Here is a 6,830-nt window from a genome sequence, read left to right on the forward strand (position 1 = left end):
GGCAGTACAGTGTTCAATCAATCTGAAAAGCAATTTATTGGGGAGACCTTTTTAAACGGTACTGATTGCTGCTACAATCTATCTAACTGTAACATGAATGTGATAGAATACTTTCTCCCTATGAGAAAATCATAGAAAACTGCGCAGCCAGTTTTACAGATTCTCTATTAACCTCACATGTAAGAGCTGTTGAGGCGGTGAATAACTGAGCAGGTATGAAATGAGAAACCCCGCACACAAACCTGTTGATAAAATCTTGCCAGTGGTGTTCTGTCAATATAGAATCTCCCTAGGCAGCGAGTGAGGTTGAAAGGGAGGAAGAAAGTTCTTGAGAATGCTTGTAGGTTATTTAAAACTGTTATAATAAAAGATGTGTGTCTACCACAAGGTTAGAAATGGAACAAACCAGCCCAAGAGGGTGCCAGCAGTGTTAGCGGGACATAAGTGCTCCCTAAGGAATCTATAAATGGCAAGAAGGCTTTCTTCAAAAAGCGGGCCTGAGGAAAATAAAAAAGGAGCACAAGTTCTGATAGAAGAAATCTAAACGGACAACAAGGCAAGCAAGCAAGCAAGCAAAAAAAAAGACCTGAATTGAGCATTAGGTTGCTAAAACCAATAACATACTAAATACATTAGAAAACCCACTTTGGAGACCATTTGACAGTAACATGACAATAATGTGAAAAAATTAGTGAAGGAGGATAGAGAAGAACCATAGAAGTTAAAGGAATTCTTTGCACTGATACTTACTGTGCAAGATATTAGACACATACCCTAGTCATGGAACCAAAGTTTTCAGAGAAGGCTTCTAAAGAACTAAGGTTGCCATTCTAACCACCCATACTAGGAAGTAAACCCATCACTTCTGAGTGCATCTGCTTCTAGAAATCACTGAGAATATCAACCAGCATATAAATGGGAGTTTTCACACAGACAGAAAAAAGTAAAGAGGAAAATAAACACCAGGGATGGGGTGGGGGTTGAGATTCTCTACAGAGATGAATTTGACTGTTTTCACCATCCAGGCTGCCTGTAAATTGAAAAGGAGTGTTTAAAAGAGTTAATGGAACCTTCCTTCATAATTATCCTTTGAGCGGATATTTTGAATTTGGGAATTGGTTGGGATTACAACATTTAGTGTCTCTGAAGTAGTCATTAGAGAACCTAAAATGGTTCTCCTTCAATATGAGAACTAAACAGTCATGGTATTGTCATTTTAACCTGACATGCATTGTGGGATGTGCTTTGTTAGCCAAATTGCTTTATTTACAGCAATTGGCAATTTATAAATGGGTTCTTGCCAATTTATACCAAGGTCCTGATCCCACCAAGGGTTATCAGTAAAGGATTCGAGGCTGTTGTGGTTAAAATAGATATCTTTTACTTTAAAAAGTATATCTCATACAAACAATACTGATGCACTCACACATTCAATCAAGTTCCTAAGAATTACAGTAGAAAATAAGCACAGTTGCATTAGCAGGTAGGGATGATGGTGGGCAATACTTACCTGTCTTGCAGCTTGGTTGTTCCAATGAAGAATGGAGGGGGAGAAATAGAAACAAAGGGAATTCACACACGACCAGAACCAGCCGGTCTCTTGACTGCAGATCAAGAGAACAAAGTAGAGGCAAGGGTTGGGGATAGCAAGGGAGACTTAAGAGGGGTAAAAGCAGACGGGTTGTTGCGGGGGAGATGCTATCTAGCCAGGTAGGAGGGGCCAGATGTCTGGTTCTCTCCTTTAATAGGGGGTCCAAGAGGTGGGTGGTAACTGTGCCAACCTCTTGACCCACCTACCTGTTAGTCCGTCCCAAAAACAATCCTATTGGTTGCATGTGGGAAAGGGGGGGTTACCTAGGAGGGGTGGCCAATATTGTAACCTAAAACCTTACTCAAAGTATGGCATCTGGACAGGTGTGAAATCTAGGCATCAGGATGTTTCATTGTAGTGCTGATGAAGCTGGCCAGTTCCATTGATAACAAAATGTCCATATGGCAGGAAATTCCAGCTCAGGAACAAAGCAGGTGATGGGTAGTACATGACTACAAGCAGCTCTGTCATGGGGGCTGTCTCTTCCGAGAGTTGCTGTTTCATTGCTCACAATAATGGAGGTTTGTGCTTCTTCACCAGACTGGGTAACTGTGTAGCTGAAACCTTATTTACATGTAAGATATGTGCAGGCACCCTCTATGTGTGGCATCACAACAGGTGACCTAAAGTGTACAGCTTTCTGAGCCTATGTGTATGTGCACAGTCCATTGTGTGTAGCAATAAGCAGTCCATAAAGCAAATATCAGGCTTATTCTCTACCAGCTTGTCATGCACTGGTAGAATTTGGGCACGTTGGCAGATTCAAGCCCAGCCAGGTGCTCTGTTTCTTTGTGACTGTGGAGCCAATACTGGAGGGACGTAATTCCACAGGCCCTGGTCCCCCTGGAGCCCATGGGAAGTGGGCAAGCTGGAGTTGCCAGCCTGAGGCTGACAAGGGGCAGGGAACTTTCGGGAAGGGCAGCCTAGCCAGTGACACCAGTTCTGGCATGACCTAGAAGTGGTGCCATTGCGTAAGGGGCAAATACTAGGACAATACTGTAGTGTACTAAGCCTAACCTTAACAGACCCAGCTTGGGGTCACAGAACAATGGACTGCTAGGATCCTGGGATGGACCTATCGCCCAGGAGTGCCTCTGTAAATAGCCTATTGTTGGGAGTGGGTGTGTGATGGGTGTGCCATTTTACAGTTTGGTGTAGTGGTTAAGTGAATGGACTAATCTGGGAGAACCGGGTTTGGTTCCCCACTCCTCCACTTGCACCTGGCTGGATGACCTTGGGCAAGCCATAGCTCTGATAAGAGCTGTTCTTGAAAAAGAGCAGTTTCTGTCAGAGCTCTCTCAGCCCCACCTACCTCACAGGGTGTCTGTTGTGGGGAGGGGAGGGGAAAGGAGTTTGTAAGCCACTCTGAGAGAGCGATCAGATGGGGGAAAAGCAGCTAGAACCGGAGCACTCAGGATAACACCACTTGGGTACCTAGTGGCAAACTACACCGGTTTAAGGGGTGTTTGCGACAATTGGCAATGGTTAGGGATGGAAGGCAGATGTTGTGCGTGTAATTGTGCGTAAGTACTCCATTTCTAACTGGCTTCTATACAGGCTTAAATGCCCCATCTGAACGCACCCTGAGACACCTTTGGGTAGGGCTCTGACTCTGCTAGAGTTGTCTTTGAGTTGAGCTGTTATCACAATAAAGCTTGAGCTCATCACTAACACGTGTCGAACCCAGTACATTATAAATACCTTATGTGATATCGTCACTTCAAAGTCATGCTGGAAGTGATGTTGCGGTGTCATCAGCAATGCTGATTGCCCTCCATTTCCCCCAGAATCCACCACCACTGAGCTGAATGATAGCAGAGAAAGCTGGAGTGGGGCAGAAGGTCACCTGCCAAAGCAGAAGAGCCTATCTCACTGGGATCCCAGTGATAAAAAGTCCCCTTTTCAGTCAGTCAAAAATGGATTACAAAATATGGTAACATTTTAATCTAACAGCAAAGATTCCTAGTCAGACAAAAATACAGTTGGGCTCAGATTGTAAAACAGGGGGAAAGACTTGAATAATGATTAAATTAGGGTCGCCAGGCATGGTCTGGCACAGCCTGGCAACCAGCAGGAGACCGGTGTGTGTGTGTGTGTGTCATCAGTGACAGTGTGATGGCACTTCCAGGAAAAACCCAGAAATAATGTCATGCCTCTTCAGGAATTGTTGAAAATTCTATAGCAAAACCATACCGTTTCTAGTGATTCCTAGAGAGGACTGACATCATTTCTGGTTTCCCCATATAAGTAACATCACACCGTCAGCTCAGTGTCCATTTTAAAGATCATTTTTCTCTCACTGCTGCTCAGAGTGGAAGCAGGAAACAGGAATTGGGGGCAGGGGATGCCCTGTCCCTGGCGGGAGCTTTGCAACCCTATCGCAAACGTATCTAAGGCAACAGGGCAGTCAGTAAAGCATGCAGACATATCTGTTTAAAGCAACAAGACAATCAGTGTAGGAAACATTATCCCTAATAAAAGTCACCTCCTGAGCTGAACGATTACACCACAGTTTCACCCCTTCTGCAAGAAAGCCCCCCTGAATAATTCTGTTTTGCACATTTCATGAAATTATAGAAACATGGGTGTCTTCCTATATTGTAGGGGTTGGGTAGGTCTGGATGGCATGATGGGACTCTGGAGGCAATATCTATTTGGGGGACTATGGTGGCAGCCTTGTGCGACTGTGATGCACATTAGATCTGTTTGGTGTAGTGGTTAAGTGTGCGGACTCTAATCTGGGAGAACTGGGTTTGATTCCCTACTCCTCCATTTGCAGCTGCTGGATGACCTTGGCAAGCCACAGTTCTGACAAGAGCTGTCTTTGAAAGGGCAGTTCTGGAAAGAGCTCTCTTAGCCCCGCCTACCTCACAGGTTGTCTGTTGTGGGGAGGGGAAAGGAGGTTGTAAGCCACTCTGAGACCCCAAGTGAAGGGCGGGGTATAAATCCAATCTATGATGATGATGATGATGATGATGATGAGTGCTCGTAAGCCTGGAGGAGGTTAGAGAAGAAATAGGTTTCTCTGTGCCAAGATAGCTAACTGGCAGCCCATGGGTTGGATCTGCCCTTTCAGAGTTCAGCCAGAGGTCATCTTTGAGTGACCGCTCTTGACCTGGAAATGAGTAGCCCAAAGGACAGGTTGGTGATGAAAGTGGGCAGTCAGGAACCAAGAATCAGCTGCCAGAACGTATGACTTGGATCAAGTTAAGAATAAGAACTTTTAACTGTCCAGACTTGACCATGAAACAGTTGTCCTTCTTGGGAAAAGGAGTGAATGGCCAGCCTGGCATAATCACTCTGAAGTCCGTGAAGTGCTTCCTACAGCCCAGGGATCACTCTGATCTTTTGTCTGTTAGCAAGTCACCCCATGGGGCAGCATTATGCAGATCTGTAGGTTTGTGGGCTCACCCCAAGGCAATTATTGCTAGGTCTATGAGGCGGTTTTTGATGGTTTCCAGATGCACAGCTGAATATTAATTGAGGTTAAAAGGATGCTTCCAGTTTTACCCCCATGGAAACAGCAAAACTTTTTTCAGGTTTTCAAGTATCTAGCCATTACTGCTGTGTGCGTGTGTAAAGTGCCATCAAGTCACTGCAGACTTATGGCAACCCCAGCAAAGGGGCTTTCAAGGCAAGTGAGAAGCAGGGCTATTTTGCCATGGCCTTCCTCTGCAGAGCCTTCCCTAGTGGTCTCCCTTGCAAGTAATGACACTGCTTAGCTTCCCTCCTGTATCATTACTGTTAGATGAAGCCAGTGGGAAAAGTCACAAGGCCAGCTGGTGGGGCAAAAAAAAAAAAGCACACAGGACATACACTAGCCCTTAAGACCATTATCAGCAGACTAGGGGACCACAAGAATACAGAAATTGGCAAGTCACTCAGTGCAAATCAAAGACAAACCCACCCCACCCCAACTTCAGGTTATACTTGCCTGTAAAAGTTTATTTACTGCACCCTAATAGTTTAACTGCCATCTATTTTTCTATAAATATTACAGCATTAGAAATGTACTGCCACTGATTAAACAGAAAATATTTAATCACTCTGAAATAGTTTCCACCACATTTCACTGTTTCACCTAGAGTACTCTGCAGATTATTGTGAGCTTATAATTGTCAGCGAGCTGCCATTTCTCTGGGATGTGTCCCTCTTCCCTCCCTCCCCGTGTTATTCTCTTCTGGTATGCGACTGTAACTGCCAAGCTTCTCCTACAGGTGGACGATGGAGTGTTATGTCTTCTTGCCTTGCTTAATTAGATTCCCGTGTGAACTGAACTTGTGTTTATGGTATGAGCCGTTGGAGTTCTCAGGCTGCTTCGCGCCTTTTCTAATCAACTCCCTTGCGAGGGAGTTTAGCCCATTGGGTTAACCAAGTTTGAAGTTCCTATATTATACTGCCCCTGTGTATTGTAGTCATTCTGGACAATTCTCTGTATGTTCATGATCAACCATGCTTTGGAAATAAATCTTACTTCTTTGGAACGTGGGTTTGTTCTCCTGCTTTGGGGGTCTGACATTTTGTCCAGAATCCTCTTTCCCCCTCACCCCGAGTCTGACATCGATCATGAGCGGGGCCGAAGGGAAATCCTTTTTCTGGGCAGAGGACCGAGGTGCCGTCCCGGCCACTGCCTTAACATCGGACTACATGGAAGCCCGAGGTGCCGTTGGGGGAGCGATCCCGAGGCATGAGACTATTCCTTGGCCTCCTCCTACCCCATCGCATTGGGGAAAACAAGAGGTCAAAGCCTCAGAGGATTGGACTATGTTCGATACCCAAGGCACCAGGGAAACGTTTGTTCATCGGGGCAGTGGGCCCCGAGAAAGCCTTTTTGAACCGGGATCTTATCCTGAAAGACCCCGGAGTTGCCCGGCTGTGGCTTATCGAGGGGAGGATGAGTTTTGGCCGGAGGAGAGAGCGACCGGACGAGACAAGCGGGAAGAGCAGCCAGACTGGGGGGCATCCCAGGATGGCAGGATCCAGGAGCTCGAGAGGTCGGTGCAGGATCTCATGAGGACGGTGACAGAAGTTTTCAACGCCATGCACCAGATGGTGGACGATCGCATCGCGGATCGTCTGGGTCCTGTCATTCCACCACCGGTGCCGCGCCCGGCACAGCCGGCCGTGCCTGCCCAGCCGGTTCAGCCTGCGGCGCCACTGCCAGCGCCCCAACCGCCGGCGCTGCCGCCTGGATTACCGCCTCCTCTGCAACCAGCACCCGCGGGACCCGGGTTGCCTC

This window comes from Gekko japonicus, unplaced genomic scaffold (assembly GCF_001447785.1).
Source record: "Gekko japonicus isolate JY-2015 unplaced genomic scaffold, Gekko_japonicus_V1.1 scaffold1273, whole genome shotgun sequence".
Classification (NCBI taxonomy): domain Eukaryota; kingdom Metazoa; phylum Chordata; class Lepidosauria; order Squamata; family Gekkonidae; genus Gekko; species Gekko japonicus.